The sequence below is a fragment of the Entelurus aequoreus genome, linkage group LG05 (genome assembly GCF_033978785.1).
Source record: "Entelurus aequoreus isolate RoL-2023_Sb linkage group LG05, RoL_Eaeq_v1.1, whole genome shotgun sequence".
Taxonomy (NCBI): domain Eukaryota; kingdom Metazoa; phylum Chordata; class Actinopteri; order Syngnathiformes; family Syngnathidae; genus Entelurus; species Entelurus aequoreus.
Genome location: NC_084735.1, coordinates 54,919,268 through 54,946,206, shown reverse-complemented (window position 1 = coordinate 54,946,206; position 26,939 = coordinate 54,919,268). Strand labels below are relative to the sequence as shown.

At 41.3% G+C, this 26,939-nt stretch overlaps 1 long non-coding RNA gene across 2 annotated transcripts in view; it reads left to right on the top strand.

Moving 5' to 3' along the window:
- The first annotated feature begins 891 nt into the window (after positions 1 to 891).
- The window catches only part of LOC133649781 (uncharacterized), a 175,596-nt gene continuing 149,548 nt past the window's right edge, over positions 892 to 26,939 (top strand). Inside the window, exon 1 of one of the 2 annotated variants that reach the window (XR_009826148.1) lies at positions 892 to 1,284. This is a non-coding gene — a long non-coding RNA (uncharacterized LOC133649781). The remainder of the gene's footprint in view (positions 1,285 to 26,939) is intronic. The other variant, XR_009826147.1, reaches the window with a different exon arrangement.

The following is a 26,939-nucleotide window of genomic DNA, read 5'->3' as shown; positions in this document are numbered from 1 at the left end:
TTTCTCGGTCCGAATCGCTCTCGCTCCATTGTAAACAATGGGGAATTGTGAGGAATACTAGCTCCTGTGTCGTCACGTTACTTCCGGCACAGGCAAGGCTTTTTTTTTTATCAGCGACCAAAAGTTCCGAACTTTATAGTCGTTGTTCTATACTAAATCCTTTCAGCAAAAATATGGCAATATCGTGAAATGATCAAGTATGACACATAGAATGGATCTGCTATCCCCGTTTAAATAAAAAAAAATGTAATTTCAGTAGGCCTTTAAACCAGTTTATAGTGAGATCTCAAAATAAAACGATTTCATCGTCACTTTTATTACTGAAATATCCACGAGTCTTTGAGGATTACAATCACGGTACGAACCAAAGCAGATGTCGTTTAAATCAATCAACCAATCAATGTTTACTTATATAGCCCTAAATCAAGAGTGTCTCAAAGGGCTGCACAAGCCACAACGACAAACAACCACAAACACACACTGAAATGTTCTCAACCACTCAGAAGACAAGTAGAAAGTGAGTATTATGTAGCAGTTTTCTTCCTCACATAGCGAAACATGACGAAATGACCAAAGTCGCCCTCTGGTGTTGAGGAAGCACATTGCACACTGGACTCAGAGACACTTCAACTATGGCTGCGATCTGATTGACATGCCATATCTCTTCCATGTTCACACACACACGCACACACACATGCACACACACACGCACGTACACACACACACACTGGAGGTCAAGGTGCATTGAGGCCTGTGGAAGAGGGCCTCTTGAAAGTGTTGCCTTGCATTCCAGCAGCAGGAGGAGGGGTCTTGTGTTTGTAGAGAAAAGGAGGGATTGAGGTTGACAGAAAGATAGAGAGAGAGAGTGTAGAGCGTTGGGGGTCGTATTATCTTTTTCCGTCTCGCAAGCTGGTTTCCTTCCACTCGGCCAACGACAAGTCAACCTGAAGCCGCTTTGGCCTTTTCACTTTCCTTCCTCGCTCCCTCATGTGCTTCCTCCTTTCCTTTCCTTCTTTCGTCCTCTACTTGCTTGTCTCGCCTACTCCCCCCCCCCCCACCCCCCCCGAAGTAAGAGGATCACTTTGTTTCCGTCGCCGTCCCGCGTGGACGAGAGGACCGCGTCCGAGCAGATACTGATGGGGGTGCACAGCTGCACCACCGCCGCCCCCATCTCCTCTTGGGTAAGGGAGGGGGAAAGATTAGGGGGGGGGGGATATGGAAGTTGGACAAAAGAGGACACTTGGACACTTTCATTCCGACTTTTCGGATGCTGGAAAATTTATGGTAAGTTTTTCTATGTCACTTTTTTTTGTTGTTGCAATGTTTGACTCCAAGTTTACTTTTATCCTCCTGAGAGCCAGCGTCCTCTGCAGTGGACATTTGTGCTTTGCATAACAGGACTGTCTTTGGCTCCAAGTTTGTAAACACTATGACAAAGAAATAGAGAGGGGGGGGGTGTCTACTACAGTAGACATTTCATTTTTTGCATGACAAAGCTGTTTTCTCACCGCAAGTTTTTAAAACTCTGACGAAGAAATATAGCATAAATATAGCATAAAGAAATGTCTACGGGGACGGCGTGGCAAAGTTGGTAGAGTGGCTGTGCCAGCAATCGGAGTGTTGCTGGTTACTGGGGTTCAATTCCCACCTTGTCACGTCCGTTGTGTCCTTGGGCAAGACACTTCACCCTTTGCCTCTGATGGCTGCTGGTTAGCTCCTTGCATGGCAGCTCCCGCCATCAGTGTGTGAATGTGTGTGTGAATGGGTAAATGTGGAAATAGTGTCAAAGCGCTTTGAGTACCTTGAAGGTAGAAAAGCGCTATACAAGTATAACCCATTTATCATTTATCATTTACCACAGTGGACATTGTGTTTTGCATAACAAGATCATCTTTTGCTCCATATTTTCACACCGACAAAAAATAGCTCAAAAACAAATGTCCACTTGTGTAGACATTTGCATTTTGCATAATTTTACCCCCAAAATGTGCAACTCTGACAAAAAAAAATAGCCCCAAAGGAAACGTCCACTACAGTGGACATTTGTGGTTTGCATAATAGGGCTATTTCCCCCCCTCCCCCCACCCACACCACCACCACACAACAGGAAAAAAACATTTGCTTTTTCATACAAAGGCTAATTTTATTTATCCAAAATGTTAAATCTTGGCAAAGAAACAACAAAAACATACATGTCCACTGCAGTGGACATTTATGTTTTGCATAACTGGGCTATTACCCATCCATCCATCCATTTTCTACCGCTTGTCCCTTTCGGGGTCGCGGGGGGCGCTGGAGCCTATCTCAGCTGCATCCGGGCCACCTCATCTGCTGCTTTGCCACCTCATCAGATGTCCACTACAGTGGACATTTGTGTTTTGCATATAAGGGCTATCCCCCACCCCACACCCCACCACCACCACCACCACACAACAGGAAACAAACATTTGCTTTTTCATAGGAAGGCTTATTTTATTTCTCCAAAATGTTAAACCCTAGCAAAGAAAAAACAAAAATATACATTTCCACAGCAGTGGACATTTATGTTTTGCATAACTGGGCTATTACCCCATCAAATAAAATACAAAAATAAAGAAATATACCCAAAATAAATGTGTGTTTTGCATAACAGGGCTATTCCCTCCGCTCCCAACAAATAAATAAAAATACAGAGCCAAAACGTACGTCCATTGCAGTGGACATTTGTGTTTTGCCTTTCAGGGCCGTTACCCTCACCAAATGTATTCTTAAACTCTGACAAAGAAATAGTCAAAAACAATTTATGTTTTGCATAACAAAGCTAATTTCCGACCAAAAGTTTTAAAGCTTTCACAAAGAAATATGCCAAAAACAAATGTCTACCACTGTGGACATTGTGTTTTGCATAACAAGATAATATGTTGCTCCATATTTTCACAATGACAATAAAAATAGCTCAAAACAATAATGTGCATTTTGCATAATAGGGATATTTTACCCTATTTAACTCTGACAAAGAAATAGCCCCAAAAGAAACGTCCACTACAGTGGACATTTATAAGGGCTATTACCCATCCATCCATCCATTTTATACCGCTTGTCCCTTTCGGGGTCGTGGTGGGCGCTGGAGGCTATCTCAGCTGCATTCGGGCAGAAGGCGGGGTACACCCTGGACAAGTCGCCACCTCATCACAGGGCCAACACAGATAGCCCATTAAATAAGATTAAAAAAAGAAAAAATATACCCAAAATAAATGTGTGTTTTGCATAACAGGGCTATTCCCTCCGCTCCCAACAAAAAAATTAAAATACACAGCCAAAACGTACGTCCTTTGCAGTGGACATTTGTGTTTTGCATTTCAGGGCCATTACCATCACCATTTTTTTTTTTTAAACTCTGACAAAGAAATAGTCAAAAACAAATGTTCACTAAAGTAGTCAGGTATTTTAGCGCCCCCAAATGCACAACTCTGACAAAGAAAACAATACGTCCACTACAGTTGACATTTTTGTTTTGGATAATAATGCTATCCTCCTCCACTCCATTTTAAAACTCAAACAAGGAAAAAAAACTTCTTTTTTTCCATAAGAGGGCTAATTTTCTTTCTGGAAATGTTCAAACCCTGACAAAGAAACAGCAAAAACATTTCTTTTTAGATGGATGTCTTGCATAAAAATAGCCCCAAAACAAACATCCGCCTCAGTGGAATTTTTTTCTTTCTTTCTTTTTTTTTTTTTTTGGCATAACAGCGCTCATTATGTTTCTAAATGTTTAAACTAAAAAAAAAGATAAAATAAAAAAATCCACTGCATCGATCTCTGGGTCTCAGGAGGTGAAATGCAAGCATCGCGCTTCTAAAATTTGTAGGATTTCACTGCAAAAGCTGCCTTTCAATAACTTCCAATGCACCAACTTGAATATTCATATGCAGGATATTTGTGGTGGTTGCATGTACAGTACAGTACAGTACAGTGCAGTATATGTATGGGAATATTGTAAAAGGTTATTATCACACTGTCGCAGCTCCATTAGAAATGACTGTAGGGCCTGTCATTTCAGCAAATGAGACATCAATAATGTTTCTGCTAATGAGGTTTCATAAAATAGGATGTCAAAAAGTTGTTTTGGACACACCTTCTCATTTCAAAGTGTTTTCTTTATTTTCATGACTACTTACATTGTAGAGTGTCACTGAAGGCATCAACACTATGACACCTGTGAAGTGAAAACCATTTCAGGTGACTACCTCTTGAAGCTCATTGAGAGAATGCCAAGAGTGTGCAAAACAATCATCAGAGCAAAGGGTGGCTATTTTGAAGAAACTAGAATGTAAAACATGTTTTTTATTATTTCACCTTTTTTTGTTAAGTACATAACTCCACATGTGTTCATTCATAGTTTTGATGCCTTCAGTGACAATCTACAATGTAAATAGTCATGAAAATAAAGAAAACGCATTGAATGAGAAGGTGTGTCCAAACTTTTGGCCTGTACTGTATATATATATATATATACATATATATATATATATATATATATATATATATATATATATATATATATATATATATATATATATATATATATATATATATATATATATATATATATATATATATATATATATATATATATATGTATATGTATGTATATATATGTATGTATATATATATATGTATATATATATATGTATGTATATATATATATGTATGTATATATATATATGTATATATATATATGTATGTATATATATATATATGTATATATGTATATATATATATATATATATATATATATATATGTATATATGTATATATATATACATGTATATATGTATATATATATATATATATATATATATATATATGTATATATATATATATATATATATATATATATATATATATATGTATATATATACATGTATATATATATATATATATATATATATATATATATATATATATATATATATATATATATATACATATATACATGTATATATATATATATATATATATATATATATATATATATATATATATATATATATATATATATATATATATATACATATATACATGTATATATATATACATATATACATATATATATATATATATATATATATATATATATATATATATATATATACATATATACATATATATATATATATATATATATATATATATGTATATATATATATATATATATATATATATATATATATATATATATATATATATATATATATATATGTATATATATACATGTATATATATATATATATATATATATATACATGTATATATATACATACATATATATATATATATATATATATATATATATATATATATATATATGTATGTATATATATACATGTATATATATATATATATATATATATATATATATATATATATATATATATATATATATATATATATATATATATATATATATATATATATATACATGTGGCACTGTTGCATTTCATTCTGTAAGCTGCCTGACCTCACGTCCAATTATAGCTTCTCTCTGGTGTCATGCTTGTTATAAATTAGTCTACTTGTTGTCTGCAAGCAGTGAAAGGAAAAGCTCACTTAGTCGCTGGGATTTATTGTCGCCATGTGAATGAGTGAAGTGTCGTTGGCGATGAAAAGCAGCTGCTCCCAAAACAATGCGGGGCCGAAACACCAACCGCCGTTGTACTCCCAACATGTCCATCAGCAAGGCAAAGACACATTTATGTTTATAAAACACATCACAATAGTCTATAAACATGTATACCATATAGTATAAGCATGCATATTATATATTATGAACATATATATTGTATACTATAAATGTGTATATTATGAACTATAAACATGGATACTACAAAGTATAAACATGTATAACTGTAGTGGTAGAAGTCTGTAAATATGTACTCTATATGGAGTATCATTGATGATATATGCGCATTGAGTTTAATGTGGCCTAAAATATTATGTTAGATAAAACCCCTGCCATGTTTTTAATGATTGATTAGGCCTACTACGCTACTGTGTTTTAATGTTGGTCATTAAAGTGGTACTTGGTGAGCCAAGTGTTTTCTGATGTTTGAGAAGCACTGTAATATGAACATGTACATTATTGTGATTTAGGGCTATATAAATAAACATTGATTGATTGATTGATATACTACAAACACGCATACTATATTCGATAAACATCTATACCATATAGAGCAAAATACGGCCCCCGGGGGCCACGTGCGGCTCATTAAGATTTTCAATCCGGCCCGCCGGATGTTCTACATCATTTTTTTAGACCTTTAACATCAAAACTGGAGCCGCCATTATGATGTGCAGTGTTGTTTTTAAATGACCGTAAGTCTTGAACTATAGAAAGTATTTCAATGGTTGAAATCTGCGCTTTTGAGTGTCATACGAGTTATTACGGTAATCTACCTCACAGCAGCTCAGACCAGGAACAAAGCAAAGTGGGCGGGGCTTGTTTTCAGCGCAGTCAGCCCAAAACGCATGTGTCAGGAACAGATGCAGAAGCACATTTTTGCAACAAATGTCTGCATACAAGTGATAATATATCATATTGGAGGTGTTTTGTTACCCTTTGCATTCATTTTTTGCTGTTTGTTACATTTTCGTTGTGTTTCGCTTGATCTGAGAAGTAAAAGAGGAGCGACCTTCATATGTTGTTAATATTCAGTGTTTTATTGTTCATAGTTAATATTGTAAATCACACTTTCTTTATTTTAATGTACGTTTTGGGTGTCCCATTCAGGAAAAAAAAACGGTACAATTCCATTCAGTTCATTTGAGGTGGTCTGTCATAACTTTTATAGAAGTCTATCGGACATTTGTGACTTTTGGTATTAGTGTTCCTGAAAAAAGGGCCCCAAATACACATACTGCACAGCAGATTTTTACAGCTAAATGTGTATATATCATTTATACCAGGGGTGTCAAAGGTACGGCCCGCGGGCTGAGTTCGCTAAGTATAAAAATGAGCCGAAATTTTTGAATGAAATAAACTGCTGTTCTAAATGTGTCCACTAGATGTCGCAATAGCAATTCTTTGTATCTTTGTAGATGATGCTACATATGTAAAAAAAAACAAAAAACACATGATTGAAGTGCACCAGTCAAGAAAAATGAGCAAACTACATAAATAATATCCTGTAATTTGATTTTGATATTACTTTGTTATCTTGATAGATTGAAAATTAACACCAGTGAGTTGACTGATGAACATTATCACATAATGTATTCAGAAAGTATAAATAATGACAAATAAAGGTAGAATACTATTAACCGCAACATGTAAGTGTAAAAAAAACCCAACAACATTATGATTTGTACATTTTCAGAATGTGCTTGTTCTATTTTTAAACAAAGAAAACAATCTAAAATTGTGTTTATTTTTAAGTTATCGTGCCGTGATTTTACCAGTCTGGCCCACTTGGGAGTAGCTTTTTCTCCATGTGGCCCCTGATCTAAAATGAGTTTGACATCCCTGATTTATACACACATACACATTGGCCCCCCCAGACACATTTCTTCTCTCAATGTGGCCCCCGAGTCAAAATATTTGCCAAGCTCTGATATGGAGAGATTTTAACTCCCAGTTATAGTTGAAATATGATGAAATGGACATAAAAATAAGAGTGAACGTATAGTTGTGTTCTTCTCATGGTCTGGCAGAGGATGTGAATGATGCATCTTGCGATACATTTTTTGACAACCGATATCCGATATGGATATCGGATTAGAACAGCCATGGAATATATGTACTTGATTCAAGCAAGCAATGTTTGCATGGTGTTTATTGCTGCTGGAGTCACATCAACATGGATTACAAAAGGACCCCTTGGTTGTGTGGAATGAAATATTGAGAATCTTTATCGACCTGTTACAAGTGTGCTGCTTGCATCCTTAAATTGTCCTTACAAATTTTAAAGTCCTCTTGTTTGGATGGCTAACTACACTGATTGGGTTCCATAAAGACTGAACACTACTGGTGCAGGATAAATACTTCTATAGGACCCAAGCTCTGCGCTTCATGTCTGGGCAAGTGATGTCATATCTGTCATATTAGCCAACACCTTATCCAAATTAACACCATACTAGTCTTCATTTGGATCGTTTGTTCTTACCAAGCCAATATTGAAGTACAAACCCTAAAACCAGTAAAGTTGGCACGGTGTGTAAATCGTAAATAAAAAAACTAATACAATGATTTGCAAATCCTTTTCAACTTATATTCAATTGAATAGACTGCAAAGACAAGATACTTAACATTCGAAGTGCAAATATTAGCTCATTTGGAATTACATGCCTGCAACATGTTTCAAAAAAGCTGGCACAAGTGTCAAAAAAGACTGAGGAAGTTGAGGAATGCTCCTTAAACACTTATTTGGAACATCCCACTGGTGAACCGGCTGATTGGGAACAGGTGGGTGCCATGATTGGGTATAAAAGCAGCTTTCATGAAGTGCTCAGTCATTGACCAACAAGGATGGGGCGAGGGCCACCACTTTGTGAAGAAATTTTGATTGATTGATTGAAACTTGTATTAGTAGATTGCACAGTGCAGTACATATTCCGTACAATTGACCACTAAATGGTAACACCCGAATAAGTTTTTCATCTGGTTTAAGTCGGGTTCCAACTATAAATTGATTCATAAATACTATCATCATAATACAGTCATCACACAAGATAATCATCAGAGTATATACATTTTATTATTAATTTATTTACATTATTTACAATCCGGGGTGTGGGATGTGGGGGGTTAGGTTTGGTTGATATCAACACTTTAGTCATCAACAATCAGTATCAACAATTGCATCATCAGAGAAATGGACATTGAAACAGTGTAGGACTGACTTGGTAGGATATGTACAGCAAGTAGTGGACATAGAGAGAGAGATCAGAAAGCATAATAATAAGTATCTACATTTGATTATTTACAATCCGGGGAGGTAGGATGTGGAAGGGAGGGTGTTAGTTTAGGGTTGTAGTTGCCTGGAGGTGTTCTTTTAGTGCGGTTTTGAAGGAGGGTAGAGATGCACTTTCTTTTACACCTGTTGGGAGTGCATTCCATATTGATGTGGCATAGAAGGAGAATGAGTTAAGACCTTTGTTAGATCGGAATCTGGGTTTAACGTGGCTTGTGGAGCTCCCCCTGGTGTTGTGGTTATGGCGGTCATTTACGTTAAGGAAGTAGTTTGACATGTACTTCGGTATCAGGGAGGTGTAGCGGATTTTATAGACTAGGCTCAGTGCAAGTTGTTTTACTCTATCCTCCACCCTGAGCCAGCCCACTCTGGAGAAGTTGGTAGGAGTGAGGTGTGATCTGGGGTGGAGGTCTAGAAGTAATCTGACTAGCTTGTTCTGGGATGTTTGGAGTCTAGATTTGAGGGTTTTGGAGGTGCTAGGGTACCAGGAGGTGCATGCGTAATCGAAAAAGGGTTGAATGAGAGTTCCCGCTAGGACCGCCGCCACCGGACTGCTGTCTTCACCGGTTTTTGGGTTGTCCTCCTCCGCCGCCGGGCCGCCGACCGCATCGAAGAACGGAGTGAAGTCATCCGTCGAGCCGCCGACCGCTGGAGCACAGGTGAGCTCGGGTTGAGATGAGCAAATAGGGGCAGGCGTAGGTGGAGAGCTAATGTTTTTAGCATTGCTCTGACGAGGTCCCGTAGCTAAGTTAGCTTCAATGGCGTCGTTAGCAGCAGCATTGCTAGGCTTCGCCAGGCGGGACATTAACCGGGTGGTTACAGGTCCAGGGTTTGGTTCAGTGTCTCCTGAGAGTTGAAGTAACAGTAGTATTGTTGATCTTTGGTCTATCCTTCCAGTCAGGGGCTTGTTTCTTCTGTTTCGATTCTCAGTTAGGCACGAGGCTATCACGTTACCTCCGAAGCTAAAGTGCTTCGCCGATGTATTACCGAGGAGATAAAAATCACAGTGATTGTCCATTTCGCGTTCTCGACTCTCATTTTCAAGAGGGTATAGTATCCGTGGTGGTTTATAATACAAATTCGTTATCCACAATAGAAAAAGGAGAAAGTGTGGAATCAAACAAGCCTTTGTTTGTATGCTACAGTGGGAGCGAAAGAGAATGCGACTGTTAAACCATGCGGACCGGACCACGAAAATGCGTGAGCAAATTGTCGAACAGTTTAAGAACAACATTTCTCACCGAGCTATTGCAAGGAATTTAGGGATTTCACCATCTACGGTCCGTAATATCATCAAAAGGTTCAGAGAATCTGGAGAAATCACTGCACGTAAGTAGCTAAACCTGTGACTTTGGATCCCTCAGGCGGTATTGCATCAAAAACCGACATCAGTGTGTAAAGGATATCACCACATGGGCTTAGGAACAGTTCAGAAAACCACTGTCAGTAATTACAGTTGGTCGCTACATCTATAAGTGCAAATTGAAAGTTTCTCAAATTTATCAACAACACCCAGAAACGCCGCCGGCTTCGTTGGGCCCGAGCTGATCTAAGATGGACTGATGCAAAGTGTAAAAGTGTTCTGTGGTTTGACGAGTCCACATTTCAAATTGTACTCCGGAACAAAGAGGAAAAGAACCATCCGGACTGTTATAGGCGCAAAGTTGAAAAGCCAGCATGTGTGATGGTATGGGGGTGTATTAGTGCCCAAGGCATGGGTAACTTACACATCTGTGAAGGCACCATTAATGCTGAAAGGTACATACAGGTTTTGGAGCAACATTTGTTGCCATCCAAGCAACGTTATCATGGACGCCCCTGCTTATTTCAGCAAGTCAATGCCAAGCCACGTGTTACAACAGCGTGGCTTCATAGTAAAAGAGTGCGGGTAATAGACTGGCCTGCCTGTAGTGCAGACCTGTCTCCCATTGAAAATGTGTGGCGCATTACGAAGCCTAAAATACGACAACGGAGACCTCCGGACTGTTGAACAACTTAAGCTGTACATCAAGTAAGAATGGGAAAGAATTCCACCTGAGAAGCTTCAAAAGTTGGTCTCCTCAGTTCCCAAACGTTTACTGAGTGTTGTTAAAAGGAAAGGCCATGTAACACAGTGGTAAAAATGCCCCTTTGCCAACTTTTTTGCAATGTGTTGCTGCCATTAAATTCTAAGTTAATTATTATTTGCAAAAAATTAACTTAATTAACTTAATTAATTAAAACATTAAATATCTTGTCTTTGTAGTGCATTCACTTGAATATAAGTTGAAAAGGATTTGCAAATCATTGTATTCTGTTTTTATTTACGATTTACACAACGTGCCAACTTCACTGGTTTTGGGTTTTGTCCTAAAATAAAATACTATGTCATTAATTTACTGACAGAAGATCAAATCACACACTTGATTGTACTTTTTTAAATGTTACATTCTAATTATTGAATTATGTTAAACTAACTTCTTGATACTTTTAATGCTCTTCTATGCTGGGTGACAAGATCGATGGCAATTAGTATTATGTATTGTGTGTGTGTGTGTGTGTGTGTGTGTGTGTGTGTGTGTGTGTGTGTGTGTGTGTGTGTGTGTGTGTGTGTGTGTGTGTGTGTGTGTGTGTGTGTGCGTGTGAGAGTGTGTGTGTATTTGTGAGGTGATGACGGGTAATGTGGACACAATGGACGAAAGCAAACATTAGCAGGGAGACAAAGGAGGCTCCTCTTGGGGTCACCAAGGGGTCAAACCTTCATATTGTCTGCTGGAAGTGGGCAGCACGGTGGTACAGGGGTTAGTGCATGTGCCTCACAATACAAAGGTCCTGAGTAGTCCTGAGTTCAATCCCGGGATCTTTCTGTGTGGAGTTTGCATGTTCTCCTCGTGACTGCGTGGGTTCCCTCCGGGTACTCCGACTTCCTCCCACCTCCAAAGACATGCACCTGGGGATAGGTTGATTGGCAACACTAAATTGAGCCCTAGTGTGTGAATGTGAGTGTGAATGTTGTCTGTCTATCTGTGTTGGCCCTGTGATGAGGTGGCGACTTGTCCAGGGTGTACCCTGCCTTCCGCCCGAATGCAGCTGAGATAGGCTCCAGCACCCCCCGCGACCCCAAAAGGGACAAGCGGTAGAAAATGGATGGATGGAAGTGATCTTAACCCTTTAGAGGTTGTTCTTTGCAATCCTTGAAGATTAAAGATTAAAGATTAAAGTACCAATGATTGTCACACACACACTAGATGTGGTGAAATTTGTCCTCTGCATTTGACCCATCCCCTTGGGGAGCAGTGGGCAGCAGCGGCGCCGCGCCCGGGAATCATTTTGGTGATTTAACCCCCAACTCCAACCCGTGTTGCTGAGTGCCAAGCAGGGAGGTTATGGGTCCCATTTTTATAGTCTTTGGTATGACTCGGCTGGGATTTGAACTCCAACCTACCGATCTCAGGGCGGACACTCGAAATTGGAACCTTGAACTTATACTGCAATATCTTATAATTAAAGTTTGTTTATACAATACATATCATTTCATTGTAAAATAAAATAAAAAACACATTTAAATGATACATTTTGGGTCCAGTTTGGATGTTTTTCATGTAGATTTTTGGAGAATAAACCAGACTGGCAGTATAAGGTGACTGAAGTATGTATATTATAAGCATATGCATGCAAACATGAAGTATGATAATATGATGTTGTTCGGCCTGCGTTTGTTAGTTGGTTTAGTGATTGTCAACTATTAAATATTTACTTGTAGTATCAGCATTCAAATGATATCCTTATATCATAAATATAACCTGTATGTAGTCTTTTTTTTTCTTTTATAGTGTTATTTATTATTTTCTTAACCTAATCGATCCTATCTAATTTAATCTTTCTTTCATTACATGTTTATTTTTGTCCTTATTTTTGTTTATTGTGATTTTCGCAAAATAAACATACATTTATATCTCCTTTCAACTCAATATTAACAATATTTCACATATTGAACTACTCAAAAGGTTTTTTTTTACCTGATGGTACGTGTTTATGTTTTTTTGGGGTCTGCATAAGTCCTGAAAATTTGAAATCAAGGGACCACTCCTTATGCATCAGTCGTTGACGTCTCCGCGCCCCGACGTGTTTACATGCAAGAGGATCCCCTGCTGGCCCCACTGTGGACTGGACTCTCACATTATTAACAGTGTCCACTCGGCATCCATTGCACCGGTCACCCAAAGGGGGGGTGCCCACATCTGCGGTCCCTTTTAAGGTTTCTCATTGTGCCCATTGGGTTGAGTTTTTTTCTTGCCCTGATGTGGGATCTGAGCCGCGGACGTCGTTGTGGCTTGTGCAGCCCTTTGAGACATTTGTGATTAAGGGCTATATGAGTAAACTTTGATTGATTGATTGAAACTGTTGATGCATTGCAAAAAGAGACATTTATAAAACAATCTTGCCTGCCTTTCTTCTATTGTTCAAGTGTGATTGTCCATATTTGGCAGACATTTACCCAAACATCCTTCCGTGATTTAGCCAATTGCAATTTAAGTAAAGCATGCTGAGCTCCAACATCATGTCGATGATGAAACTTGATGAAGGAAAGCGCTCTGTTTGTTTGTTTTAACCAGCGTAAGTCACTACACTAACTTTCAGCCTCATCTGAAGTAAAAAATGCCTTACATTTAACTTTTATGATTGGTGGCAATGTGACCTTCATCTGTGAGGACGTTGCTTGGAGTGTGTGCAAAGAAGAGTCCTGCTAAAACCACACACTTTTACAAAAAGATGGATTTCCCGAAAAACTATGTTTAATGGCGCAGTCGGTGACTACTATTTATGGCAACGGCAGAGACACTGAGACGGTAGGTAATAACAGGTTAGAAATGTGTGAACGATACGTTAGCATTAGAGATGTCCGATAATAGCGGCCTGCCGATATTATCGGCCGATAAATGCTTTAAAATGTAATATCGGAAAATATCGGTATCGGTTTTTTATTTATCGGTATCGGTTTTTTTAATTAAATCAACATAAAAAACACAAGATACACTTACAATTACTACACCAAGCCAAAAAAAACCTCCCTCCCCCATTTACACTCATTCACACTCATTCACACAAAAGGGTTGTTTCTTTCTGTTATTGGTTCCTACATTATATATCAATATGTAACAATACAGTCTGCAAGGGATACAGTCCGTAAGCACACATGATTGTGCGTGCTGCTGGTCCACTAATAGTACTAACCTTTAACAGTTAATTTTATTCATTTTCATTAATTACTAGTTTCTATGTAACTGTTTATATATATATATATATATATATATATATATATATATATATATATATATATATATATATATATATATATATATATATATATATATATATATATATATATATATATATATATATATATATATATATATATATATATATATATATATATATATATATATATATTTTTTTTTAAATTTTATTTAAGAAAATGTTTTTAATTTATTTATCTTATTTTATTTTATTAATTTTTTTAAAAAGGACCTTATCTTCACCATACCTGGTTGTCCAAATTAGGCATAATAATGTGTTAATTCCACGACTGTATATATCGGTATCGGTTGATATCGGTATCAGTAATTAAGAGTTGGACAATATCGGAATATCGGATATCAGCAAAAAGCCGTTATCGGACATCCCTAGTTAGCATTGTTAGCTCCATTTGTTGTGTAGCTAGCTTAGCTATCTAATATAAGTCAATAGCGTTACCGTCCAAAAAACGACTTTTAGTTGGATCAGTGCCTACTGTGTTTGGTAATGGACCAGTTAGTAATATATTGCGTTGTTACGTTCGCGATGTCGCTCGTAGCGTGGTTTACTTAACTGCAGCCGGCTTGAGCCTCCATCGTTTACAAGTGTTCAAAGCAGCAGCAGTGAAAGTATTTACATGCTATAGAATAGAAACGCATTTTACTGTCAATATACGCATGGATATGTCCAGGATTTAGCATTGGAGATCAGGGGTGTCAAAGTCATTTTAGGTTGGGGGGGCCACATGGAGAAAAATCTACTCCTAAGTGGGCTGGACTGGTAAAATCACGGCACGATAACTTATAAATAAATACAACTTCAGATTGTTTTCTTTGTTTAAAAATAGAACAAGCACATTCTGAAAATTTAAAAATCATAATGTTGTTGTTGTTTTTTTACACTTACATGTTGCGGTTAATAGTGTTCTATCTTTATTTGTCGTTATTTATACTTTCCGAATAAATTATTTATTAATTTATTTATTTATTCATTATTTATTTATAAATGTGTTAATTTTCAATCTATCAAGATACAAAAATGATATCAAAATCAAATTACAGGATGTTATTTATGTAGTTTGCTCATTTTCCTCGACTCCAAGGACATCACAGGACTCCAAGAACATCACAGGACTTTAAAGGCCTTCTCCATCCGAGAGGAGGATGTACTCCCCCTCCACTCTCAGACACTGCGCGGATCAGCTGGCTCCTGTCTTCACTGACATTTTTAACACCTCGGCCCGTCCTGCTTTAAGACCTCCACCATTGTCCCTGTCCCCAAGAAAGCACAGATCACAGGACTTAATGACTACAGGCCGGTTGCGCTGACGTCTGTGGTCATGAAGTCCTTTGAGCGCTTGGTCCTGCCCCACCTCAAGGACATCACCGCCCCCCTCCTGGACCCACTACAGTTCGCCTACAGAACCAACAGGTCTGTGGATGATGCAGTGAACCTGGCCCTCCACTTCATCCTGGAGCATCTGTACTCCCCAGGAACCTACGCTAGGATCCTGTTTGTGGACTTCAGCTCTGCCTTCAACACCATCCTCCCTGGACTGCTACGAGACAAGCTCTACCAGCTCAGCGTGCCCGACTCCCTCTGCAGTTGGATCAATGACTTCCTGACAGACCGAAGACAGCACGTGCGGCTGGGGAAGATTGTCTTGGACAGTCGAACCACGAACACTGGTACTCCTCAGGGCTGTGTACTCTCCCCCTGGCTCTTCTCCCTGTATACAAACTGTTGCACCTCCAGTCACCAATCCGTAAAGCTGCTCAAGTTTGCGGATGACACTACCCTCATCGGGCTCATCTAGGTTGGCGATGAGACCGCCTACAGGAGAGAGGTGGACCGGCTGGCGTCCTGGTGCAGCCTCAACAACCTGGAGCTGAACGCCCAGAAAACAGTGGAGAGGATCATGGACTTCAGGAAAGTCACAGCCCCACCATCCCCCCTCACCCTGATTGACTCTCTCACCCCCGTCTCCATTATGGACTCCTTCCGTTTCTTGGGCACCACCATCACCCAGGACCTCAAGTGGGAGCCGACCATCAGCATCCTCATCAAGAAGGCTCAGCAGAGGATGTACTTCCTGCGGCAGTTTTACTCAGCCATCATCGAGTCCATCCTCACCTCCTCCATCACCGCGTGGTTCCCCGGCGCCACAGTCCAGGATAAGTATCGACTGCAGCGTACATGCTGCTGAGAAGCTGATTGGCTGCAAGCTCCCATACCTCCAGGACCTGTTCTCCTCCAGGACCAGGAGGCGTGTGGGTCGGATCACAGCTGACTCTTCTCACCCTGGACACAAACTATTCTCCCCTCTCCCCTCAGGCAGGAGACTACGGTCCATCCAGACCAACACCTCCCGCCACCTGAACAGTTTTTCCCCCTCGGCCATCAGGCACATGAACAATAACTCCTAACAGTAGCTCCTTTGAATTTCTTTCTAAGTCTATAACAAGATCTTTTAGCTCAGTTAGAGCTATAAATCTGTGTTATATGTGTTTTATGTTGCACGATTGCACCAAGAAAAATTCCTAGTTTGTGAACCCGTTCTCAAACAATGGCAATAAAAACGATTCTGATTCTGATTCTGATGTACTAACATAATGTGTGTTTTTTTTGTTTTTTTTTTACATATGTAGCATAATCTACAAAGATACAAAGAATTGCTATTGCGACATCTAGTGGACACATTTAGAACAGCAGTTTCTTTCATTCAAACATTTCGTCTCATTTTTATACTTAGCAAACTCATCCCGCGGGCCGGATAAAATCTGTTCACGGGCCTAATCTGGCCCGCGGGCCGTACGTTTGACACCCCTGCTGTAGAGGTTTTACCCTTTTTGTATAGTTACAGACCTGCAGCCTGTGACATCTGCTACCTTTCTCTCCGCCTGCTAAGTCTCCTTATCGCACCGACAAAAAAAGACGATGAGCCCTTTGATGTCACTATATCAGTTAGAATGTTGTGTTGTGGTCAAAGTCGCTTAAAACAGATGGCTGGTGCTGGTCATCAGTGTCCAAAGTGCAAAATAAAAGCTCAAAAACTGAAAAAAATACAGAACATTTCTGCCGAGCGGGGGCAGCGTGAGGGTGTGTGGTGAGGAGGGGTTCATTTGCATCTAACAACTCCGGCTTACAAATAGGTCTGTAAAACAACATCTATGCACATTTTTCATCAAAGAACCATCATGGCATGTTATGTAGACCAAAATGAACATTGTTGCACAAGGTTCTCAACGCTGAAGACGACTCATTCGAGTAACAGGACTGAAAGGAACAGGAGTGAGTTTATGGCATAGAATTAGCGAATACATGAAATATAGCCACATGACATTTATGTCAATATTATGTTGACACCAGACACATCACAGTGATTCAACAAAATATTGTATTTGAAAAATAAACCGTTAACATCAAAACATACTTCAAGTAATGGGCTGAAAGTAACAGGAGTGAGTTTAGTACATGAAAAATAGCCATATTTTATTTATACAGATAGCATTTTGTTTTGTTGTTAAGGAGGAGCTTTATTATCATTTTTATACCCAAAAATAGATTGCAAGAAAAGGTTTGCGTCAAGAATCGTGTTACCCCAAGAATCGGAATCAAATAAAAATAGTGAGTTGTTGTATGATTCATATCCCTATTAAGTATTGTTTTTAAGATAAGTCCCTCTTTATTTTGCGGGAATGTCACGTTTGCAGTTGAAAATGTAAAAGAGACAGTTTTTTTGTTTATTTTTAAAGTACAATATTTTGTTGAATTACTGTGATGTCAACATGCTTTTAGCATAAATATCATGTGGGTGTTTTTCATGCATTTGCTAATTCTATGCTAAAAAATAAAAAAATGGCAATTCGGATGTCAACCGATTTTTTCTTCCAGAACCACTAATATTTTTCCACATAGAATTGATACTTAAAGGCCTACTGAAATGCGATTTTCTTATTTAAACGGGGATAGCAGGTCCATTCTATGTGTCATACTTGATCATTTCGCGATATTGCCATATTTTTGCTGAAAGGATTTAGTAGAGAACATCGACGATAAAGTTCACAACTTTTGGTCGCTGATATAAAAGCCTTGCCTGTACCGGAAGTAGCAGACGATATGAGCGTGACGTCACCGGTTGTGGAGCTCCTCACATCTGCACATTGTTTACAATCATGGCCACCAGCAGCGAGAGCGATTCGGACCGAGAAAGCGACGATTTCCCCATTAATTTCAGCGAGGATGAAAGATTTGTGGATGAGGAAAGTGAGAGTGAAGGACTAGAGGGCATGCCACAAATTAATCCCGCATAACAAACACCTCCCCCCTCCCGTCCATATAACCCGCCAATACAACTCAAACACCCGCACAACACACTCAATCCCACAGCCCAAAGTACCGTTCACCTCCCCAAAGTTCATACAGCACATATATTTCCCCAAAGTCCCTAAAGTTATGTACGTGACATGCACATAGCGGCACGCACGTACGGGCAAGCGATCAAATGTTTGGAAGCCGCAGCTGCGTACGTACTCACGGTACCGCGTCTGCGTATCCAACTCAAAGTCCTCCTGGTAAGAGTCTCTGTTGTCCCAGTTCTCCACAGGCCAATGGTAAAGCTTGACTGTCATCTTTCCGGAATGTAAACAATGAAACACCGGCTACGTGTTTGTGTTGCTGCAGCCGGCCGCTAACACACCGCTTCCCACCTACAGCTTTCTTCTTTGCTGTCTCCATTGTTCATTGAACAAATTGCAAAAGATTCACCAACACAGATGTCCAGAATACTGTGGAATTTTGCGATGAAAACAGACGACTTAATAGCTGGCCACAATGCTGTCCCAAAATGTCTTCTACAATCCGTGACGTCACGCGCAGGCGTCATCATACCGAGACGTTTTCAGCAGGATATTTGGCTGGAAATTTAAAATTGCACTTTAGTAATCTAACCCGGCCGTATTGGCATGTGTTGCAATGTTAAGATTTCATCGTTGATATATAAACTATCAGACTGCGTGGTCGGTAGTAGTGGGTTTCAGTAGGTCTTTAATTGGGGGTTGAATCACCAAAAAATGATTCCCGGGCGCGGCCACTGCTGCTGCACACTGCTCCCCTCACCTCCCAGGGGGTGAACAAAGGGATGGGTCAAATGCAGAGGTTAATTTCACCACACCTAGTGTGCGTGTGACTATCAGTGGTACTTTAACTTTTTTTTTTATTGTTGTGCACTGTTACATAATGATATTTGCTTACGTTAATTGATTAATTATGAAATATACTTCTGGGATGAAGGTGGGATTAGTTTTTATGACCAACTTGGGTCTGTAATTAATGATTAATTACTGTCCATGCTAACGGTCCTCATAAAAATGTTACTATTGTTCTCTTCGTGAGGTAAACGTGATAATATGACAAGAGCCATATTGCCGTGTTTTGTCATTGTTGCTATACAACTGCTGTCGTTTGAGATTAGGGCAAGATCTCCAAAAGGCTCAATGAACGTCTTTGGAGTGTTTTTCTTTTTCTTTTTTGAGCCTATCCCAGAGCGTGTTAGTGAGTCTGAAGGGTCATTATGGGACACACTTTTAAGTGAGACCTGGGAAGAGGAAACCTAATACTGCTGCTCATGTGGATAGCCAGCAGCTGCTAGGAGGAGGAGGAGAGTGCTCGGTAATTACGTGTCTGCTTTCATATTGACCCGTCTGGTCTTTGCACCTCAGGGAGTCATAGTTTGATGTTGGAAATGAAGGAAATTAAACAGCAGCATTGAATATTGCCCGGCCACAAAATGAACGACTGTTCTTGAATTTTTTTTATTTAAACAGGATTATTTTATTTATTATGGCAGAGCTTGGTCAAATGTGACCTTTTAACACGACGTTTCTAAATCTTGTTTTAAAAACTTTAACATGGTAAATGAAAATGTGGTCAGAAACATGGACGTGAATCTTACAACTCCCCCCGATTCAATTCGATGCGATACTTTTGATTGTAGAATCGATTCACCAGTCAAACTGATTCTCGCAATATATTATTTGTTTAGAAATCATAATACAAATAATAAGGAGCACAGATAGCCTAAAAACATATTTAAAAAAAAGTGTATTATTTTAAAAAAAAACATATATTGTGGCAAATGCAAGAAACACAGCGTTGTTTCTTTGAGGTCTTTATTGTAAGACTGCCAACATAAGAATGCACAAACAAACACAATATGCACTTTTATAGTGTGCCCAAGAACGTACATAAAACCACACCCATTCTGCTGAGTGTGAGCATGGTCCTAGTGCCCGCCACACAGCCCCCCCCCCCCCGAACACCCAGACAGCAAGTTATGGGGAAAAAGAAAACCTGTCAGGGGGCCTCACTCGCCTGCCGTAACGGCTACAATGTCCATCCCGCGAAGCGGGTGTGCCTTGTGGAGCAGAACAAACATCAGGCGAAAGACATTCAACCTGAACAGATTTTGGGGGGCGACCTCGGCGGGGGACTTAGCCCGGCAGTATTTCTTCACCTGCAACACAATGCGCCGGTTTAAGTCTGTCCAGAGAAACGCATTCCCTGCGCCCGCCCATATCCAGCACAAAGTTTTTAGGACCGCGTTCCAGCACCCTAAATGGGCCATCGTAAGGCGGTTGGAGGGGCGAACGGTGGGCGTCGTGACGTACGAAGACAAAACGGGCAGATTTAAGCTCCGATGGCACAAACGACTTAGGGAAACAGTGGTGAATCGGGCCGGGAGCCAAGGACCCCCTCGACAAAAAGGGAAACGGTCGCGGGGTACAACCCTCAGGTAAAAATTCCCCCGGAACGCGGAGTGGCTGACCGAACACCAATTCAGCGGGGGCCGCTGCAAGATCCTCTTTAGGGGCTGAGCGCAACCCGAGCATAACCCAAGGTAAACGGTCAATCCAATTGCTATCAACGAGCGCCGCACGCAAAGCCGCCTTAAGCGACCGGTGAAAACGTTCACATAAGCCGTTAGCTTGGGGATGGTAGGCTGTAGTACGGTGCACCTGCACACCCAAGGACTGGGCCAACGCTGACCAAAGCTCTGACACAAACTGGGATCCCCTGTCCGAGGTGATATCAGACGGCGTGCCAAAACGCGCAACCCAGGCTGACAGAAACGCGCGAGCAACGTCTACCGAGGGAGTGGAGGAAAGAGGAACCGCTTCCGGCCATCTGGTGGTACGATCTACCATCGTTAGCAAATGTGTATAACCCTGCGACGGAGGGAGGGGGCCAACTAAGTCTACATGCACGTGGTCAAACCGCCTGACCGGAATCGGAAATGGTTCGAGGGCCGCCTTTGTGTGCCGGTGGACCTTGGCGCGCTGACATGCCACGCATGCGGCTGCCCACTGCCTAACAAACTTGGCACCAACCAACTTGACGGAAGCCCGAACGCCAGGGTGCGACAGGGAGTGTATTGCGTCAAAAACCCGGCGGCGCCAGTCTACCGGAACAACCGGCCGAGGGCGGCCAGTGGAAACATCGCAGAGGAGGGTGGGACCGCCATCCTGAACTACCACCTCCTCGAGCACTAGCGCTGTACCGTCAGTTTTGAGTGCGCGGATGTCGGGGTCGTCGGGCTGGTCAGCGGCCATTCCCGAAAAATCTAAACCGAGCTGCACGGGGCACACGAGTACGCGTGAGAGACAGTCAGCCACAGGGTTGGCCTTACCGGCCACATGCTGAATGTCCGTAGTGAACTCAGAGATGGCCGACAAGTGACGCTGCTGACGGGCTGACCAAGGCTCTGTGACCTTTGACATGGCAAACGTCAGGGGTTTGTGGTCAACAAAAGCCGTGAAGGACCGACCTTCCAACAGAAAACGAAAATGGCGTGTTGCAAGATACAGTGCCAACAACTCTCGGTCAAATACACTGTACTTCCGCTCGTTATCTCGCAGTTTACGACTGAAGAACGCAAGGGGCTGCCATACATTCGCCACCCGCTGCTCAACTACAGCGCCCACGGCGACATCAGACGCGTCCGTTGTCAAAGCCACGGGCGCCGCGGAAACAGGGTGGGCGAGGAGAGCAGCCTCTGCGAGCGCGGATTTAGCCCTATGAAAAGCTTGGACTCGCTGAGGAGACCATTCGAGGGAATCGCTTGCCTTTTTGTTCCGTAGGGCACCATAAAGAGGCTGCAGGAGGTGGGCAGCGCGAGGAAGGAACCGATTATAAAAATTAATCATGCCCAAAAATTCCTGCAGAGCTTTGACAGTGGAGGGACGAGGAAAATCTGCCACCACTTGCACTTTTGAAGGCAAAGGGATCGCACCCAGCGACGAAATACGGTGACCTAAAAAATCAATCTCTGACAGCCCAAACTGACATTTAGAAGGATTGACGATCAGGCCGTGCTCATCAAGACGTGTGAACACCTGTGTTAGGTGTGACTGGTGCTCCTCGGCTGAAGGACTCGCCACCAAAATGTCGTCCAGATAAACAAACACAAAATTGAGGCCACGCAAAACTGAGTCCATTAATCTCTGAAAGGTTTGTGCTGCCCCCTTCAGGCCAAAAGGCATACGCAGGAACTCAAAAAGCCCAAACGGGGTTATTACTGCGGTCTTGGGCACGTCCTCGGCACGCACCGGCACCTGGTGATAACCACGAACTAAGTCTACCTTCGAGAAAATGGCGGCGCCAGCCAGGCGCGCCGAAAAGTCCTGGATGTGCGGAATAGGGTAGCGGTCGTGCGTTGTGATGTTGTTAAGGCGGCGAAAATCCCCACAAGGCCGCCAGGAACCGTCTGACTTGGGCACCATGTGCAAGGGCGAGGCCCACGGGCTATTAGAACGCCTAACGATGCCTAAACGCTCCATAGTAGCAAACTCCTCTTTAGCAATGGTTGATTTAGCCGCGTCAAGACGGCGCGCGCGCGCAAAAACTGGCAGGCCCATCGTGGGAATGAAATGTTCGACATCGTGTTTAGTGTCCGCGGTGGAAAAAGCGGGAGTGATTAATGACGGAAAATCCGCCAGCAAACGTTGAAAAACGTCACCAGATACCAAATAATTAGCGTGTGTTAACGGTCCAAGTCCCCCGCCTTACATGTGAAAGTTGAAAAAGACACAGCATCAATCAATCGGCGGTTAGCAACATCAACAAGCAGTCCATTAGCACACAGAAAATCCGCGCCAATAATGGGAACCGTGATGGCGGCGATGATAAAGTCCCACTGGAATTTGCGTCCATGAAAGCACACGGTCACCAACCTGGAGCCGAAAGTGTCAATCAACGAGCCGTTGGCGGCATTCAGCAGCGGCCCACAGCCACCTGTCGCCCTGTCCGCGTCCGTGGCCGGTAACAGGCTGACTTGCGAACCGGAGTCCACCAGGAAACGTCTCCTTGACGACGAGTCAGCGATGAAGAGCAGCTCACTTGCTTCGCCGGCGCCCACAGCTGCTACTGAACGCTGGTGTTGGAGTTTCCCGGGGCCGTGAAGGAGCATGGAGGGACACACCCTCGAGCTTTGGCGCCAAAACGTTGATGGAAGAAGCACTGGCTCGCTTCGCGCCTTTTCCGGGTAGCGACTCCCGCCACTACCGCTGGGTCCGCGTTCTCCATCGTCTGCAGGGGGGGGCGCTTCTACGCTCTGCACGGCAAACCGTCTGGAAGCCAGAAGCACCCGGTCAGCTTCTTCAGCCAAGCCCCGGTAGTCGCCGGAGGCCAGAGAAGCGGAGTTAGCCAACACCGCACGGGCCGCAGGTGGTAGCTGCCGCAAGAAAAGATGCGGGAAAATGAACCCGCCCTCCTCGGAGCCCAGCAGCGACAGCATACTGTCCATCAGATCCAAGGCGGTGCTATCGCCCAAACCGGGCAGGGAAAGAAGTCTATCTGCCCTCTCAGCGTCAGTTAGAGTAAATCTCCGAAGCAGAAGATTCTTGAGTGCAGCGTACTTGCCGCGCTGTGGAGGCGTTCGCAACAGCTGCATGGCGCGGCGAGTGGTCGCCTGGTCGAGGGCTGTTACGACCAAGTAATACCGGGAGTCGTCGCCGGCGATTCCTCGCAGGTGGAAAAGTGCCTCGATGTGCTGGAACCATGATGCCGGGTCGCTCTGCCAGAACTCCGGAAACTTTGTCCCCGCGGGTGTTGCAGGTTGCTGGAGTTGGGGCGACGTGGCCGATGAAGACACCGCTTCCTCTTCTGCGTGAAACATCACGTCGGGGTCACCAATGTGGCAAATGCAAGAAACACAGCGTTGTTTCTTTGAGGTCTTTATTGTAAGACTGCCAACATAAGAATGCACAAACAAACACAATATGCACTTTTATAGTGTGCCCAAGAACGTACATAAAACCACACCCATTCTGCTGAGTGTGAGCATGGTCCTAGTGCCCGCCACAATATATATATTATTATGAATCGATTCAGAATCAGATTAAATAAAAATCGCAATTCGGATTTGAATCAATTTCTTTTGCAGCCCTGCTGTGCAGAACTATTTTCACATATCTGTAAATGTTGAACTTTTGAAAATGATTGCAATGGTTGGGGTTTGTACTTTTTGAGCAGTGGTGTGCCGTCAGGGCCAGCAAGGCCTTCTCTGCTGGCCTAACTTAACCAGAAATCATGATTCAGCTGTAAATCTATTTTTTTCTACACCCATAATATCGACTACCAATGGGAATGTAACTGTACACTCCAGGTATTTCATCAGCGAGTACCATCGCTGAGGTCGGTAACATTTATTCTAGGTATCTTTCACACGTTCATAGAAGATTATCAACTACAGAAAGTCCGGGTTTGGTTGGAAAACCAAACAAACTGATTAAAGCTTTTAAAGTTTTAAATCCGATGAAAACATAAAACCTTCCTAAAAGGCTTGTCCATCTCTTTGTGACGGACCATTCGACACGCATCTAGACTCATTGGTTACCATGCCATTCAAAATTGATCTATTTTAAAAGCAGAAAGATTAAATAAGAAGGACATATTCTTTTTTTTTTACAATACAAAAGAACAGAAGCGTTCCTTCCTGTTTGAGGATGAATAGTCAGGACCTTGGCACCAAGCACTCAGACTAAATCTTTCCAATTTAAGTCTATGAGCATGAACTGATGAGGACTACTCGGATGATAGGCCAGATGTCTGAACAGTCAACTGATCAAATGAATGCCCTTAGATTTAGGGTTAGCTTTAATTTATATTACCTTAGATTTAGGGTTAGCTTTAATTTATATTACCTTAGATTTAGGGTTCGATTTATATTTGGGATTACATTTATATTTAAGGTTGGATTTAAATTCAGGGTTAGGTGGTTATAGGTTAGATTTATGATTATGTTTTGGGTTAAATGCAGGGTTACCATGTTATGGTTGGATGTATATTTAGGGTTTAGGTTATATTTTGAGGTATATTTATATGTAGGTTTATATTTATGGCTAGGTTTATATTAGGGATAAGATCTAGATTTAGGGTTAGGTTTAGATTTAGGGTTAGGTTTACAGGTCACTATTGAATAGAGACCACTTGCTCCTAAAGACAGTTTGACTTTTCCTCAGTCAGACACACCAACCCAATCCAGTTTAAAACTGATCTGATCAAAACCGGTCTCTGCCTAAACCATGAGGTATTTTACCTTCTATTAGTTTTTGGTTTTGTGGTTGATTCACTCTGAAATCTTCTTCCAAACTTTGTATTTTCACTGCTCAGCCTTGAGATAAGAAACTTTATCTGCTCCACTTCCTCCGCCGTCATGGGTACAGAATAAACACAGGAGAGTTTCCGCACAGCCAGATGATGTTTGCCAGACATGACGGAGGATTGTTAGTATAAAAATAAATTATATGACATCTCTAAAGATCTACTGAAGTATACATTTAAATATGTTGTAATCTTAATCCACATGATGCAGAAGTATCCACTGTTGGGGAAATGACCTAAAAACTATTAATTACAGTTACCCTTAAAGGCCTACTGAAATGAAATGTTTTTATTTAAACGGGGATAGCAGATCCATTCTATGTGTCATACTTGATCATTTCGCGATATTGCCATATTTTTGCTGAAAGGATTTAGTAGAGAACAACGACGATAAAGATCGCAACTTTTGGTCGCTGATAAAAAAAGCCTTGCCCCTACCGGAAGTAGCGTGACGTAGTCATTTGAAAGGCTCCTCACATTTTCCTATTGTTTTCAATGCAGCTAGAGCGATTCGGATCGAGAAAGCGACGATTACCCCGATCCCACCTACAACTTTCTTCTTTGCAATCTCCATTGTTCATTAAACAAATTGCAAAAGATTCACCAACACAGATGTCCAGAATACTGTGGAATTTTGAAATGAAAACAGAGCTTTTTTGTATTGTATTCAATGGGGTACCAATACTTCCGTACCAACTGATTCCGTCACGCGCATACGTCATCATATCTAGACGTTTTCAACCGGAAGTGTGGCGGGAAATTTAAAATTGCAATTTATAAGTTAACCCGGCCGTATTGGCATGTGTTGCAATGTAAGATTTCATCATTGATATATAAACTATCAGACTGCGTGTTCGGTAGTAGTGGGTTTCAGTAGGCCTTTAACTCAAAATAATCGCATTATTCACGGATATAGTCTTTATTAAATGTAATAAATTAGTTGGGAAAGTAATTCATGCTTTACTTTTTTGTTTACATTCAAATATCTGGCAAGAGGTTGAAAGATATTTCAATACAGCAGAGTGTGTGATTGTGTCACTTTAAAAAGGCGAG